A 17,605-nucleotide genomic window follows, 5' to 3' on the forward strand; every position below is an offset into this window, starting at 1 on the left:
TTATATATATAAATAAAAGTGCCTTCTATGTCAGTGGAACTGACCAGAAGTGAGGAAACACTAAAGAAAGGAAGAAGCATAAAGTTAATGAAAAGAAGACTTGGAATAGGGTGCCAACAGATATTTGCTTTAACGGATGAAAATTGATATATCAACAAAATATATGGACTGATCGAAATTGCAGAGGATTTATATACAATGTTATAAAATAGTGAAATAATAGAATTATGCTAAAGAATAGGGATCTAAGAAATAATTTTGCCATAAGAAATAATGAAACTCCTGAGCTGGTACTGAAAGTAACAGTAGAAGTGAAGAAAGCCTTAAGTTAGATTGTTAAAATGAATTAAATGCTTGTTTTTGGATCTCTGGTCATAGACTATGCTAACAAGGTTATTTATCGAAAAACACTTGCTTTAGTGGAAACACCGTGTTACTATGTTATTACGAATATACTAATATTATTTTCGATAAAAACGTATAAGTATAACGTCTATTTAAATTATTTCTAACCAAACCTCTGAAGAAAGGTGTACAGTTTATCCTGCAAATGATAGTAGGCCTACTCCAAGTTTACGTTCATTTTAGGATTTCCTATAGGCTCGGGGACAAGGCATAGCCATTGCAACTGCGCCTATGGTAATTTTGCGATGTGTTGTACATTTTAGTTCATCTTTCTATATTATTTTGTCTTTTTCTCCACATCAGGTATAAAATTTATTTTTCTTAGATTTCTTTTACTAAATAGAAATGATCCCAATATTTTATTCAAGTCTTCTTCATATGGTTGTTGAATCTCAATTAATTAATTTATTTCTTTTTTTCTATTTATGGCAAAATAAGAATATAAAGAAAGGGTGAAATCTTTCTGATTTTCACAAAAATCACAGTTGACACTTCCCTCTGTGTATTTGTAAATAAAGTTTGTATTTAATGTATCTGTTCTTGCTCTGAAGTATAATACTGATGTGGTCATGTCGCTGTATTGTATATATAACAAAATTAATAACCGTACTATAAAACTAACGTTCATTTTAGTGTTTCCAAGGTCCCGCTAGAAGGAGATGATTGAGTCATCTATAGTTAAATTCGCGCCCTTTCCCATAAAGGTATCAGAACTTTTATATAAGTTACTGAATGCGCAACTGATAAACAAAATGTATAAGCAACGAGAAAACGATGCTCTTCTGTTTCAAGTTTGCGTCGTCTGCTATTTTGACATTGCTATTGAAAGATCTATTGATTTCAGAGTACTGTTGTGTTGTAGTGACAGACAATAACATGTTAGATTTACAGTAAGGATTAATTATTTAACCGGAAAGGAGGAGGGACCATGAATCTAAGGAGGCCATGCAGTCTTTTATGAGAGGTGAGTGCCATGACCGAGCTTAAATAAGGGAAGGTGTCCCCGAAGAGACGTATAAACGGGGTCCTTTGTTTTTTCATTGGTTTGACAGCCAAGATTATAGGTTTGTATCCCAAACGATATTATTATTATTATTATTATTATTATTATTATTATTATTATTATTATTATTATTATTATTATTATTATTATTTGCTAAGCTACAACCCTAGTTGGAAAAGCAGGATGCTATAAGCCCAGGGACCCCAACAGGGAAAATAGCACAGTGAGGAAAGTAAACAAGGAAAAATAAATTATTTTACGAACAGTAATAACATTAGAATAAATGTTTTCTATAATATGATATGATCTAAACACAAATGCGTAAATATATATATATATATATATATATATATATATATATATATATATATATATATATATATGTGTGTGTATATATGAAATTCTGTTCACTCTTTAATTAATGTTATATAAATGGAATTTCACATCCCGATGTATTTTAGGGTGGAAATACATGGAATGTGATGCGTCTTTACAAATCTTGCTATTTAAGATGGTCCTCAGCTTTACGACTATACTGTACTCCATTTCAAGACTATTAAAGTTATAGGAAAAATTCAAAGAAACTGATTATCTCAATGAAAAGAACCAAGCCGAGAATTAATTGGCTGATTCTGCTATTAAATAATCTAATGCGAATCCCATTCATTTTTATATTGGTGCTATGGTGATGTATCGGCCAACAAGGTTAGTTTGTCGTCTTCCTTCTTGCTTTATAAATGCTCATCTTATTCGTGTTTTTGCTATACTAATTGAATAAGTGATTATTTAGGCTTTTCTCTTTTATGATATAGGCTAATGGACGAGGAAAACTAGAATCAGCTTACCACAGACCTAACTAGTTGTAGAGTAATTAGGCCAGCATCATACTTGTTTATTTAAAGGTGTAACTACTGGGTTTAATAATAGAATGAGAGCCAGAAATTAATGGAAATAAAAGGATAATTCAAGAAGAGCGATATTTAAGATATTTTTGACTAAGGCGACAAGCTAAATAGGCTTGGAGATATTCTAGTATTTTACTGGGACAGAAGAAGGAACAAATTTTGATAAGCTGTACTGTATATGTTTGCAGAACAATAAAGACGACATGGGAAAATTATATATTTATATATTTTTTTGTGAATGGTTTAATAGACGAAAGGAAAGATTATTTTCATAGAAAAGGGAAAATAAAGAAAACCAAGAGAGTAATAATTAGAAACTAAATCTAAAGCAAGTTAAAATCAAGACTGTGATATTGACCCAATTTCAATGATTCATGGCCTATTAGGAATGCAAAAAAAAAAAAATTATCGCATCAAATGTTTTTTTAAAAGGAATAACATGTCTTTCAAATCATTGGGAGCCTATGTAGTTGGTTGGGATGAACCGAGGCAGTAGTTAAAATGTCGGTAAATATGTACTATAGTATAATATTTCCATGAAGAAAATAAGGAATGTTCCTAATGTATTTATATGTACTTTGAACTGTTCTGATGCAAATAATTGGGGGAAACCCATATTTTTTAGATTTTAGAAGTTTTAGAATTCCAAAAGTTATGACTGAAATAAACACATTAACAACTCCCAACCTAAGGTTCCCCACCTAACCTAACCTAGGAGTTGTATCCTTACCTACTTACCTGAGACTAAATCTCGACCCTGTGTTGCTTCCCAACTATCTTCACTCTTGTCAAGGTAACACTAAATCATAATATTCAGTAAATCATAAAACTACCTTCATATATTTCAGACAATCTTCATCATCATCTCCTCCTACGCCTATTGACGCAAAGGGCCTTCGTTAGATTTCGCCAGTTGTCTATCTTGAACTTTTAATTCAACACTTCTCCGTTTATCCTCTCCTACTTTAAGCTTCATAGTCCTCAGCCATGTAGGCCTGGGTCTTTCAACTGTTCTAGTGCCTTGTGGAGCCCAGTTAAACGTTTGGTGAACTAATCTCTGGGGGAGTGTGAAAAGCATTTGGTGAACTAATCTCTGGGGGAGTGTGAAGAGCATGCCCAAACCATCTCCATCTACCCCTCACCATGATCTCAGCCACAAAGATAAATAATATTTAACTCCATAAAGAAAATTGATTTGTCATGTAATAAGAAATTTAATGTCTGTCCCAACCAACTGCTAACTAGACAAATTGGTATGTGCAAAACCAGTTTTCAATATTAAACTTACCCGATAATCATGTAGCTGTCAACTCCGTTGCCCGACAGAATTCTACGGGAGGGATACGCCAGCTATCACTATACTAGAAGGGGGTGTACTCACCAGCGCCACCTGTGGCCAGGTACTGCAGTACTTCTTGTTGACACCACCTCACTTTTTCCTCTGTCGTGCTTCCGGCAAGACATTCTGGGATACGCTTATGATTTTGGAGTTCTGTTCACGGCTTTTGGTGAAGTATTTCTCTAAGATTTCGGCTGTCGCTTTACTGGAAACTTTTCTAATTAGCTTAGATAGCTTTTATTTAGTTTTGATTTATGGTTAACGATCTTTTTGCTTGATTTGGAATCCCCCTTGACTAACTCTTTGATTCAAGATGTCTGACCTTTCACAAGCCCCACCCCATAGACGATGTAGGTCTTGTAATAGGCGTATTCCGAAGGCCTCGGTAGATCCTCACACCGCTTGTTCTGACTGTAGGGAAAGGCCCTGTCAGTTGGAAGATCGATGTGAGGAATGCGCCGGTCTTTCGGAACTTGAATTTGTTCGATTCCTGAAATATTCAACCAAGTTAGAGAGAGAGAGAGTTAGGAGGAGTTCTTCTCGCTCTTCACTTTTTTCCTCACCCCATGACCCTCAACCTTTTCCTCCCCCTGTAGTGGCTACCCCCGAACCTACTATTTGTACTCAACCTGATATGTCTGTTGTTTTGCGTGCCATTCAGGCTTTAGGTGACAAAGTGGAATCGGTGGTTAGTGACCATAAGTCTCTTATGGCAGAAGTCAAAGAGCTTAAGGTCAAAAGTGCAGTGGGAGGTGATAGTGCCAGTGCTGTGACAAGTGCTAGTGTCAGTGCGGTGCCAAGTGCTAGTGTCAGTGTCAGTGTGGTGCGTGAGGGTACTTCTGTGCGTGCCAGTCGTCCTCCCAGTCCGGGACCTCTTGCAAGCTCCCAAGCCCAGGGGAGAAGCAATGTCGAAGGGCAAAAGGGTTCGGCAGGCCTTGATCGGCGCACAGAAGTATCCTCGGTGGTTGCGGGCGTGTCTTACAGAGACCGTCACTCCCACCCGCAGACGATTGAGCCCGTCTTTTACTCGTCTGCTGAAGATATGTCAGGGAGAAAACGCTGGACTCAGGTCTCAAGACCTCTCAAACGCAAAGTCCAGACCTCAAGAGCTCTACAACCTGGTTGCAGTCATTGGATTAGCTCTGACTCTCCGCAGTCATCAGGTGACTGCACTCCTCCTAAGAGGGGTAAGGTGATGCCGCAACAGACCTCATCTTCTGTTAAGGCTTTGCCTCAGCAGACCTTAGCGTCTGTCGACCCCAAGTTGACTTTGCTGCAGTCCATGCAGTCACAGCTTGCGGTCTTAATGCGTGAGTGTCAGGCTGAGAAGGTTACACCTCCTCCTGCGATCGCTCCGCCTAACCGCAGTCCTGTCTGCCAGGCGTACGAAGTTGAGGCTCCTCAGGATTCCTTACTGCGTACTGAGTTGCCAGTTTCCAGCGGTGTGCAGCAACCTCAGCCTTCCTTAAGGCAACCTCAGCAATGGGAGCAGGAAGCTTATGCCTTACTTCCTCCGCTTCCGCTTGCGGTTCCACCAGCGAGGCAACAATCTCTTGAGGTACGACAACCTCTTCCATCCATGAGGCAGCCACCTCAGCACTCGCTGCAGCGACCTCAACCCTCCTCAAGGCGAGAACCTCAACACCTTAGCCTAGCACCTCAGGAACCTCAACTCGCGAGACAAGAACTGCGTTCTGCGCAGCCGCTACCTCAACTCTCGCAGCTCACACCTCAGGAACCTCAACTCGTTCCTCAGGAACCTGCTACTGCGCATCCGCAACCCTTACAGCAAGCGCTACTCTTAAGACAAGACACTCATGCCAGGAGTCAGCCACCTCAACCCATGCGCCTACCTTCCTCTACTCTTCCTGACCAGCCTTTGCAGCCTGAACCTCAGGTTTTAACTCAGCAACAGAGACTTGAGGATGAATCCACAAGCGTTTATGCACCCGCTTGTTCTGATTCTGCTGTTCAGCATACCACTGTTACATTACCTCTCACTTCGCTACACTCTGGTGATGAGGTTTCTGAGGAGGAAGCTGCGCACCTGGATCCCTCATCAGACGTGGAAGAAACCAGGTCTTCTCCTCTACCCATTGACTTTCGTAAGGTCCTGGCTCTTTTCAGAGAGGTATACCCGGACCATTTTGTTTCTGCTACCCCACGCTCTCCTCCATCTGAGTTTTCGCTGGGCATGCAGCCTGTTAAGTCAACGTATACTAAGCTCGTCTTTGCTAGGTCCTCTAAGAGAGCTTTAAGAATTTTAGGGGAGTGGTTGCAGTCTAAACAGCAACTAGGGAAGACTTCCTTTTTGTTCCCACCTACTAAGCTCACTTCTAAAGCGGGCGTATGGTATGCCACAGGAGAGGAACCAGGCTTGGGAGTCCCTGCCTCTGCCCAGGCTGACTTCTCAAGTTTGGTCGACTCTCCTCGTAGAACAGCAATGAGGCGCTCTAAGGTTTGCTGGACCTTCTCCGATTTAGACCACTTCCTAAAGGGTGTATTTCGTGCCTTTGAGATGTTCAATTTTCTAGACTGGTGCCTGGGGGCCCTTAGCAAGAAGACCTCCCCTGCGGACAAGGACTCGGCCATGCTTTTAATGTCCTGCATGGATAAAGCAATTAGGGATGGATCTGGCGAGCTTGCTTCAATGTTTGTGTCAGGAGTTCTTAAGAAAAGGGAGCAGCTTTGCACCTTTCTTTCTTCCAGCATCACACCTTGTCAAAGGTCTCAACTCCTTTTCGCTCCGCTTTCTAAGTTCTTGTTTCCCGAAGAACTTATCAAGGACTTGTCTGCGGCCATGATTCAGAAAGACACTCATGATCTTGTGGCCTCTTCAGCTCGTAAGACTAAGGTTGCTCCCTCAGTTCCCAGGACTTACCGCACCCCAGTGGCTGATACGCCTGCTACGAGGTTTATTCCGCCCTTTCGTGGTAGAGCCCCCAGCCGAGGAAGCTCCCGTCCAGACTCTTCCAGGAGCAAGTCTAGGAAAGGTTCCAAGACTTCTAAAGGCAAACACTGACTCTCCTCCTCTCCAGACAGCAGTAGGAGCCAGACTCAAGATCTTCTGGCAAGCTTGGGAAAAGAGAGGTGCAGACGCCCAGTCTGTCAGGTGGCTGAGGGAGGGTTACAGGATACCATTCTGCCGCAAACCCCCTCTGACCACTTCTCCCATCAACCTCTCTCCCAACTACAAGGAAAAGGACAAGAGGCTAGCGTTGCACCAGGAGGTGTCGCTCCTGTTACAGAAGAAGGCAGTGGTTATAGTCCGGGACCATCAATCCCCGGGCTTCTACAACCGTCTCTTTCTGGTGGCCAAGAAGACAGGAGGTTGGAGACCGGTGCTGGACGTCAGCGCGCTCAATGCTTATGTCACCAAGCAGACGTTCACTATGGAGACGACGAAGTCGGTCCTAGCAGCGGTCAGGCAGAAGGACTGGATGGTCTCGTTGGATCTGAAAGACGCTTACTTTCACGTTCCTATTCATCCAGACTCCCAACCTTTCCTGAGATTCGTTTTTGGAAAGGTTGTGTACCAATTCCAAGCCCTGTGTTTTGGCCTAAGCACAGCTCCTATGCTGTTTACGCATCTGATGAGGAATATTGCAAAATTCCTCCACTTATCCGACATCAGAGCCTCCCTTTACTTAGACGACTGGCTGTTGAGAGCCTCCACGAGTCGTCGCTGTCTGGAGAGTCTCAACTGGACTTTGGACTTGATCAAGGAACTGGGTCTGTTAGTCAACTTAGAAAAGTCCCAGCTCATTCCCTCCCAATCCATTGTTTACCTGGGAATGGAGATTCGGAGTCAGGATTTTCGGGCTTTTCCATCGGCCCCAAGGATAAGCCAAGCCCTAGATTGCATCCTGAGCATGCTGAAGAGGAGCAGTTGCTCGGTGAGACAGTGGATGAGTCTCACAGGGACCCTGTCATCGTTAGCCCTGTTCGTCGAGTTAGGGAGACTCCACCTCCGCCCTCTTCAATTCCATCTAGCAGCTCATTGGGACAAGGATTTGACGCTCGAAGCAGTCTCTATCCCGGTCACCAAAGAGATGAAGACCACTCTCTTGTGGTGGAAGACCAACCTCCTTCTCAAGGAGGGCCTATCGTTAGCTATTCAGACCCCCAATCTTCATCTCTTCTCGGATGCATCAGACTCGGGCTGGGGCGCGACCTTGAACGGACAGGAATGCTCGGGAACGTGGAACAAGGAACAGGTAACACTCCACATCAACTGCAAGGAGCTCCTGGCAGTTCATTTGGCCCTATTGAACTTCAAGTCCCTCCTGCTAGGCAAGGTGGTGGAGGTGAACTCCGACAACACCACAGCCTTGGCTTACATCTCCAAGCAGGGAGGGACCCATTCGAGGAACCTGTGCGAGATCGCAAGGGACCTCCTCATTTGGTCAAGAAGTCTAAACTTCACCCTAGTAACGAGGTTCATTCAGGGCAACATGAACGTCTCAGCAGATCGCCTAAGCAGAAAAGATCAGGTCATCCCCACGGAATGGACCCTTCACAAGAGCGTGTGCAACAGAATTTGGACCTTGTGGGGTCAGCCTACAATAGATCTGTTTGCCACCTCCATGACCAAGAGGCTTCCTTTGTACTGTTCCCCAGTTCCAGACCCAGCAGCAGTTCATGTGGATGCTTTTCTGCTGAATTGGTCCCATCTCGACCTTTACGCATTCCCACCGTTCAAGATCATCAACAGAGTCATTCAAAAGTTCATCTCGCACGAAGGGACACGGCTGACGCTGGTTGCTCCCCTTTGGCCTGCAAGAGAATGGTTCACAGAGGTACTACAATGGCTGTTCGACGTCCCCAGGACTCTCCCTCTAAGAGTGGACCTTCTACGTCAACCTCACGTAGACAAGTTGCACCCAAACCTCCACGCTCTTCGGCTGACTGCCTTCAGACTGTCGAAAGATTCGCTAGAGCTAGAGGCTTTTCGAAGGAGGCAGCCAGTGCGATTGCCAGAGCAAGGAGGGTATCCACTCGTAGAGTCTACCAATCCAAGTGGGAAGTCTTCCGGAACTGGTGTAGAGCCAATGCAGTTTCATCTACCAATACCTCTGTAACCCAAATAGCTGACTTCCTATTACATCTAAGGAATGAGAGATCCCTTTCGGCTCCTACGATTAAAGGGTACAGGAGTATGTTGGCTTCAGTTCTCCGCTACAGAGGTTTGGACCTTTCTTCCAACAAGGACCTTCAAGACATCCTTAAGTCTTTTGAGACTTCTAAAGAACGTCGTTTACCCACTCCAGGCTGGAATCTAGACGTAGTCTTAAGGTTCCTTATGTCGCCTAGGTTCGAACCTCTCCAGTCAGCTTCCTTCAAGGACCTTACCCTCAAGACTCTTTTCCTCGTCTGCCTGGCAACAGCTAAAAGAGTCAGTGAGGTTCATGCCTTCAGCAAGAACATTGGGTTCACATCCGAATCTGCAACATGTTCTTTACAGCTCGGATTTTTAGCTAAGAATGAACTTCCTTCACGTCCTTGGCCTAGATCGTTTGAAATTCCTAGCCTTTCCAACATGGTAGGTAACGAGCTAGAAAGAGTTCTTTGCCCTGTCAGAGCTCTGAAATATTATCTTAATAGGTCAAAACCTATACGAGGACAGTCAGAAGCCTTATGGTGTGCAATCAAGAAACCTTCGATGCCCATGTCCAAAAACGGGGTTTCGTATTATATAAGGCTTCTGATTAGAGAAGCCCATTCTCACATGAAGGAGGAAGACCTTGCTTTGCTGAAGGTAAGGACCCACGAAGTGAGAGCCGTAGCCACTTCGATGGCCTTTAATAAGAACCGTTCTCTGCAGAGCATAATGGATGCAACTTATTGGAGGAGCAAGTCAGTGTTTGCATCATTTTATCTTAAAGATGTCCAGTCTCTTTACGAGAACTGCTACACCCTGGGACTATTCGTAGCAGCGAGTGCAGTAGTAGGTGAGGGCTCAGCCACTACATTCCCTTAATCCCATAACCTTTTTAACCTTTCTCTTGAATGCTTTTATTGTTGTTTTTATGGTTGTTACGGTAGGCTAAGAAGCCTTCCGCATCCTTTTGATTTGGCGGGTGGTCAATTCATTCTTGAGAAGCGCCTGGGTTTGAGGTTGTGTAGAGGTCCTTTAGTAGGGGTTGCAGCCCTATATACTTTAGCACCTTAGAGTTGATTCAGCCTCCTAAGAGGAACGCTGCGCTCAGTAAGGAAGACGAACTTAATAAAGGCAGAGTAACGGTTCAAGTCGACTTCCTTACCAGGTACTTATTATTTCATTGTTATTCTGAAATAACTGATTATATGAAATACGGGATACTTAGCTATCCTTTAGTCATGTACACTGGTTTTCACCCACCCCCCTGGGTGTGAATCAGCTACATGATTATCGGGTAAGTTTAATATTGAAAAATGTTATTTTCATTAGTAAAATAAATTTTTGAATATACTTACCCGATAATCATGATTTAATTGACCCACCCTTCCTCCCCATAGAGAACCAGTGGACCGAGGAAAAAGTGAGGTGGTGTCAACAAGAAGTACTGCAGTACCTGGCCACAGGTGGCGCTGGTGAGTACACCCCCTTCTAGTATAGTGATAGCTGGCGTATCCCTCCCGTAGAATTCTGTCGGGCAACGGAGTTGACAGCTACATGATTATCGGGTAAGTATATTCAAAAATTTATTTTACTAATGAAAATAACATTTTTTAATCAAGCATAAATAAAAATATTTATAGATCTGTATCTTTCAGTATCTTAACGTATCAACTTAATATTTATGTAGTTAAAGAAATTTACCTGATTAGTGGGTATACCAGCGGCCAATCAAAGAATCGTACCAGCAAATTTATCCTCTTTAAAAAGGAAATCGCTCCACCAAAACAGTAATGTTCTTGTGATAACTGGCCTAAAATATATCCTAATGTTTATAGAACAGTACTGTAATACTATTTATTAATACCTGACTTTATATAGTTTTGATAAAGTACTGTACAGCACTACAGAAGCTTGGAATAAATGACTTGAAATAAGCATTGCAGATGATGCACCGTGCTGGAATACTTTAGTTCAGGAGTTTTCGCACATTTTAAACTTTTAATGAACTTTAAATAAAAGGAAAAACTGCAAATCAGCATAAAGAATCCAGTTGAGGATCGCAGTTACCTTGAATATAAAAATAAGGAATTAGAGGGAAAGTTTTGTAAATGAAACGGGTTTTATAAGAAACTATAAGAGAGATTACCCAAGTACCATATGTTGATGAGATCATGGTGAAGGGCAGATGGAGATGGTTTGGGCATGCTCTTTGCACTCCCCAAGAGAGAGTAGTTAACCAAACTTTTATATGGGCTCCACAAGGCACCAGGAGAGTTGGAAGACCCATGTCTACATGGTTGAGGACTATGAAATGGGAAATAGGAGATGATGAATGGAGAAGTATTGATTTAAAAGCTCAAGATGAGACAATTGACGAAATCTAACCTAGGCCCTCTGCGTCAATAGGCGTGGGAGGAGATGATGATGATGAATGCCTATTGGATGGACTAAATTAAGGATTGTTAAAACTGGATAAGGAGGAGTATGATGCACCAAGAAAAAATTATCTGAATAGGTGTTACATAAGATAATAGAATGAATGAACTCATTCAGTATCTCGATAGTAAAATAGCTAGGGCACCAGCTGCCCATTGAGATACTATACTTGACTGGCCAGACAGTACTACATTGGATCTTTCTCTCTGGTTACGGTTTTTTCCCTTTGCCTACACAGACACCAAATAGTCTGGCCTATTCTTTACAAATTCTCCTCTATCCTCATACACCCGACAACACTGAGATTACCAAACAATTCTTCTTCTCCCAAGGGGTTAACTACTACACTGTAATTGTTCAGTGGCTACTTTCCTCTTGGTAAGGGTAGAAGAGGCTCTTTAGCTATGGTAAGCAGCTCTTCTAGGAGATGGACACTCCAAAATCAAACCATTGTTCTCTAGTCTTGGGTAGTGCCATAGCCTCTGTACCATGGTCTCTTGTTTGAGGGTACACTAGGGCACACTTTTCTATCTAGTTTCTATCTAGTTTCTTTTCCTCTTGTTTTGTTAAAGTTTTTATAGTTTATATAGGAAATATTTATTTCAATGTTTTTACTGTTCCTAAGATATTTTATTTTTCCTTATTTCCTTTCCTCACTGGGCTATTTTCCCTGTTGGGGCCCCTGGGCTTATAGCGTACTGCTTTTCCAACTAGGGTTGTAGCTTAGCATGTAATAATATTGATGATAATATCATCATAGGTTAGGTTGTCAGGTTTGGTTAGGATGTTAATTAGTAATTACCATTGCCCTACTTTATTTTCCAAGTTTGCGTTTTTTTAAATGTAATATCATATGAAACTAGAATATAAACAATCAACCTTCTTTCATCCTTCAATAGGATTATAACTCCTGTAAGCTGGAATGGATGTTTAAACTTCTAACATGGTAAACATAGTTACTGGCAAGTGGAGGGAAGGGCCTGTTCTCTTACCACGTTGAGCAACCCTCACTTTGACTTCAAGCGCAGTTCAGTCCGGACGTACTTCTCTTCTGCCTTTAACTTGGATGGTTAACCTTCTACTTTTGCTTTTCATATTGATTGCTGTTTGCTGTTTTGGATGGAGAGATTACTGGCAGAAATACAGCTGTGCCCTGTTAAAACCTGGTCGGAATTCCGGCCAGTTTATGAAAGTGGATCCACATCATCTTTGTATCTTCTGCAAGGGGCATGACTGTTTGCAGTTATCCTCCTGTTGCGAGTGTAGCGCATGGCCTCCCTTTCAATGGGTAGAGTTTGTGAAGAAATATTAGGCTAAGAAGGATTCTTCAGCATTAAGGCATAGCAATGCCTAATCTGATATGGAAAAAGCTCAGTAGTTTCTTCTTCTCTTCTGTGAATTTTAAGCCTGCTTTGTCTTCTTTTGATTCCTCTGGGGCTGGGCTTGTTTGTAGGAAGCAGAAGTATTTCCATTCCCCAGTGAAGGTAATACTGTACAGTACTACCCCTTCTCTCTCTCAAAGTATGCCTATTGCTGTGCTGCTTGCCGACTACCTTCACAAGGAGTTGTGGCCTTCCTTAGGGATTGGCAGCATCCCGTCATCTTGAGGTGTTAGTTGTGGCTAAGACCCAGAAGTCTTCCCGCCTGCAAAGGAACGATGTGATGTGACCCTCATCAAGTCCTCGCCTGCTGCTAAGGAAACCCTTGTGTCTTTGTCTACCACAGTCGTGTCACCACCAGCCTGAAAGTCCTCAACATAGGTAAAGAGTGGTCAGCAGTAACTAAAGTGTACGCGCTTGCCTTCCCCTCTCACCTTACCTGCATCTCTTGTTCCTGGATGTGGTGCCAAAGCTCAGGAAGATCAGCCGCCGGAATCTTCTGAGAAATTGTCTGATCTCTCCCATGTACATGTTGGAGAAATGATATGGTACCGAAACACAATCCATCCTGGGAAAGTATTTCCCTATGAGGTATAGGATGAGGTACCGGAGCTCACGCTTCTGCTACCGGTGCTTAGTCTCATATGAGACTCCGGCGTCAATGACCTTAGATGTCAGGATGCCTGAAAACTTTAAATCAATCAATCAATCTCATATGAGACTGCACATGTACGCTGCTGGTCAGGACACTGACCATTACACTTGTTCCCCTCCTCTTAGATGTTCGCGTGATAATTAGTATTGGCGTCAAAACAGACTATCCCGAAGAGATCTTCCAGAAGTGGAGGAGAAACTTTAGATTACTTCTCTTGCTCAGGTGAGGGATGAGAGCCTCCCTTATACACATGCATGTAAGAGAGATACTGTAGATCATGGTTCTCCTCGTCACCCACTATCTCTGCGTAATTGGTTCCATTGTTGTCAGTCACTGTGAGACCGGTCTCCATGTTCCAAGTGTACACGCACATGGTTTCCCTGTGCTCTGTCTCCTCGCATGTGGTCTCCATGCGTTCTGCCTCCACACCCTCGGTCTTAATGTGTTCCTCCTCCATGTGCTTTGTTTCCATGGTCTCCACGTTCACTGTCACCACATTGCATTCTTACATTTGCATACCGAACCAGAGAACACCTCACGATCGAATACTGAGTGACAGGACCTCCCTCATGGTTCCACTTCCAGAGACCCTTATTCTAGCTTTTCTCAAGACTCCTGCCTCTGTCATATGTTCCTTCTCATCAATGAGGATTTTCACATGAAGATTTCCATTGTGCCGAGCCTAGTCTATATCACAGGAATTTTCCTCGAGATGTGGCCGGTTTTTCCAGGAAATTCTCCAACACTGTGAGATTGTGTTTCATGATGAGACCTTGTAACACATCATCGGGACAGGGATTACGAACAGGTAACCTCTTGGGACTGCTCTCAGTGCTCTTCAGAGCACCAAGGATCCTCATCACGCGAGGGTGATGATTATTGGAGTCCTTCTTCATCCAGGGATAGGCACTCTTTGTACGTTCTCCCTCCTACCCTGAGAGACCAAGGTACTTCGAGCCTCTTCTGTCTTGGTGAAGAGAGTAACGGGCAACTCGTCGTCCGAAGGGGAGTCTGAGCAACTTTTCTCAGTTCTGTCTTCCGCTGTGGAGTATTGCCCCAGTTCTATTCTCTGCCTTGTTCGTAAGTACAGTACAGTACTGTACTCCAAAGGGAAAAGGGAATCATCTGAAGTTCATATTGAGTCCACCCCCTTGTCAAGGAGGAAGAGTCACAGGACGTCATCGACCTTACAGCACCTGACGCAGGTCCTGTGCCAGCAGAGACAGAATTCCAAGACAGAGTAAACATTTATTAGAATTCTCGCCCTCATCCCTGAGTTCGGCGACATCTTGGAGGGTTCTGTGGAGCTCATCAAGGATGGGATGACAGCCATTTATTAACACTTTGGCACCCCTCAAGGGTTGAAACCCACCGTTGAGTTACCATGGTAGGCTCTTGCTCGGGAGGCTTTTGATACAGTCAATTCTCAGATCTCTTGTACTGTAACAAGAATTCTCTACACTCGAGCCACTCACACAAGATCTTCCTTCTATCTGATCAGTCGAGAGGTTGCCTTTAAGGGCCAAAACTCATGTAATATAACTTCACCTAAAGCTTCTAAACTCCAACCTAAAGTCACCCCCAACCTATTATGAAGGATGGCAGAGGAAGGAAGGGAGAAAGCTGATGCTAAAGTTATCTGCCATGAGTGGAGGTATGCCTGTCGAGCCATTGTGTAATGGGTCAGCAACACAGAGCCGACATTGAGTGGTGAAGGTCCTCTGGGATGGATAATGTATTCCTGTCATCGGCTCTCACCCTCCCCTCATCACATACCAGTAACGCTGCTGTCTTATTCTCCGGAATCGCTGAATGCTCTGGTGCTTGCGACTGTATTGAAAGCGATGATGAAGAGGACTTGCTCGAAGCTGTCTGAGATGGTTCTTTAGACTTCTACAGGTGGCTTTTCCTGGTAAAAACGTCAACCAGAGGATGGAGACCAGTCATTGACTTTTCTCGTCTGGAAAAGATTGTTCTTATGGCTGGAAAAGAGACAGTTTTTCAACTGTAGAACATGGAATAATTTCCTTGTGAGAGTTGTCTATGCTCATGAGAAGCTTCGAGCAGTCATACCAATCCTAGGACCCTACACCCTGGAGTATGATGTGACCTGTGTTCTCAAATCTCTTATGGATGCTTCATACGAGGCTTTTGAGATGAGTGTTGGGCAAAGATCTGACTATCTAGACGGTCTTTCAGCTAACCTTAGCTTTGGTGAAGCAATTTGGCGAACTTTTGGCATCTTGTAAGTCGCTAGTTATTCCGAAGTAAGGAATGAGGTTACCTTAGTTCGTTCCCGAATTCATGGCCTAGACCCAGCTACGTACAATACTGTATCAGGTTGAGTACTCTTCTCCATTTTGTCCCAGGAGGCATCCAGAGGTCTTCTGAATAACTGACTTCTCTGTCTTGGGGTAGTTTCATGATTCTATCCTGTGAGAATTTTAGCTATTCAGTGATGAGCTCCAGAGACTTTTCTTAGCACCAGCAGGATAAAGAGGAAGATAGCTAAAAACATTGCTTCTTTCTAGATTAATACCATTGTTGTACATATACCTCAACCAGCAATGGGGTTGGAGGTCCAACTTGGGTCCTGCTCAGCACTCAAGAAGAACCTGTTAGTGGCTCGGATATTAACACAGGAGTCTGCTAATGCAGATTTCCAATCAACTCTCCACCTCCAGAGATGTGGTCCCCAGATAAGAAAACCAGCTGCTTATCAACCAGTTCTGGAGTTTATATCCCTTTTCCTCAGAGGGCCGTAGAGGAAGGATAGTCATGACTCCCTAGTGTAGTTTCCTAACTAGTGTGGCCTTATGCGACTACAACAGTGTGAACCTAAGGAATTTAGCATTCTTTAGACGTTACTAGTTGTCTGTTTGAGAAATGAGGTTTTGCTGTCACTGAATGTTTAAAGGCAGGGATGGCATCCTTTTATCACCTATAGTGTTTTCTGACCCCTAGGGAGGGTTTAAAGGCCCTATCACCTAGTCTTTGCTTGTTTGAAGAATCTTATGTGACCTCTTTCCCCTTGGGAGCCTCGTGATTTATTTATACGATCCCATAGAATGAACTTCAATTTCCTCTATCCCTTGCCACATATTCATTAGATTCTTCAGACACTGCTACATCTAGAAGCTGAACAAGTAGATATCATCAAAGAAGTCTAGGAAGACCGATTGATAGGAGTTGTGTGAGAAAAACAGTCCTGTAATGAGAACCAACTTGTTCAAAGGAGGTGTCTTGGTGTACTATACAGGTGTTCATACTCCTGTTACCTGTACATGGTGTCATACCGAACCAAGCATGCACACTGTTGGTTGGGATGATGAGCAGTGCCCTTCTTTCTCCTTTGTTGGATGATATTCTCTCTCTCTCTCTCTCTCTCTCTCTCTCTCTCTCTCTCTCTCTCTCTCTCTCTCTCTCTCTCTCTCTCTCTCTCACACTGAGGGACCTGGGGGAACCCAAACAAAAAATAAGGAAAAAACAAAATAAGGTAAGGTAAGGAAGGCTCTCTCTCTCTCTCTCTCTCTCTCTCTCTCTCTCTCTCTCTCTCTCTCTCTCTCTCTCTCTCTCTCTCTCTCTCTCTCTCTCTCTCTCTCTCTCTCTTTCTTTTGGTAGAGAGAAACAGGCGGTGTGGACCAAAAGCTAATCCACATCGGAAAGGAGTAATGGCACACGCTACACCTGTAACCTGTGTTTGGTTTCGTACTAAGTGGCATGCCCTTGGATGAACCCTTGAACACCATTACTTCTGGTTTGAAGAAGAAGTCATTGTCAAAGTCCAGTGAGACTATTCAGCCGGAATCTAATGAGACTACGATTGATGTCTCCGTGAACACAAGTGAGGGACAGTGCATAGCAAGAACTTAGCCCTTCACGGAGAACATACCAAGTATGTTCTCCCCGTGTAAACAAGGGAGAAACAGTATGTTCTGATAGACTGAAAACATGTACTGTTAGACAGGATGAAGTGTGTTCCCCCCCTCCTGGATGTTTGAAAAACACCTCAGGATATCCGTGTAAGAAGACTACAGCTGGAAAGAGAGAGAAACTCATACGTGGTGGAATAGAATCCTGTTATTGGTCTCCTTGCGTGAGTGGGAGTGTGGAGATAATCCAATGTCTTATGATTGATCCCTTCATGATCCATCTCCGCATGAACAGTCGTATCATGATTGTTCTTCGCACGCTTTATCTTCTTATGATCTGTCACCAAGTGATTGGTGTCCACACAATTGTAAACCATGTGATTGGAAACTTTGCCTTTGTTCTGGCAATTGTGACTTTCAAGTGACTAGGGAAATACAGTAGTTCAATTGTCACCTGTTCCCCTTCTGCAGTCCCAGTCCATTCAACGAGATCTTCCTATGCGCCGAGAT

The 17,605-nt window shown here is 43.3% G+C and overlaps 1 protein-coding gene across 2 annotated transcripts in view; it reads left to right on the forward strand.

Moving 5' to 3' along the window:
- The first annotated feature begins 1,229 nt into the window (after nucleotides 1-1,229).
- Nucleotides 1,230-17,605, forward strand: part of LOC137618052 (ankyrin repeat and IBR domain-containing protein 1-like) — a 177,046-nt gene continuing 160,670 nt past the window's right edge. For both annotated transcript variants that reach the window (XM_068347999.1, XM_068348001.1), the window contains exon 1: nucleotides 1,230-1,369. The gene's annotated coding sequence lies outside the window, so the exon portion shown is untranslated. The remainder of the gene's footprint in view (nucleotides 1,370-17,605) is intronic.

The sequence above is a fragment of the Palaemon carinicauda genome, chromosome 24 (genome assembly GCF_036898095.1).
Source record: "Palaemon carinicauda isolate YSFRI2023 chromosome 24, ASM3689809v2, whole genome shotgun sequence".
Classification (NCBI taxonomy): Eukaryota; Metazoa; Arthropoda; class Malacostraca; order Decapoda; family Palaemonidae; genus Palaemon; species Palaemon carinicauda.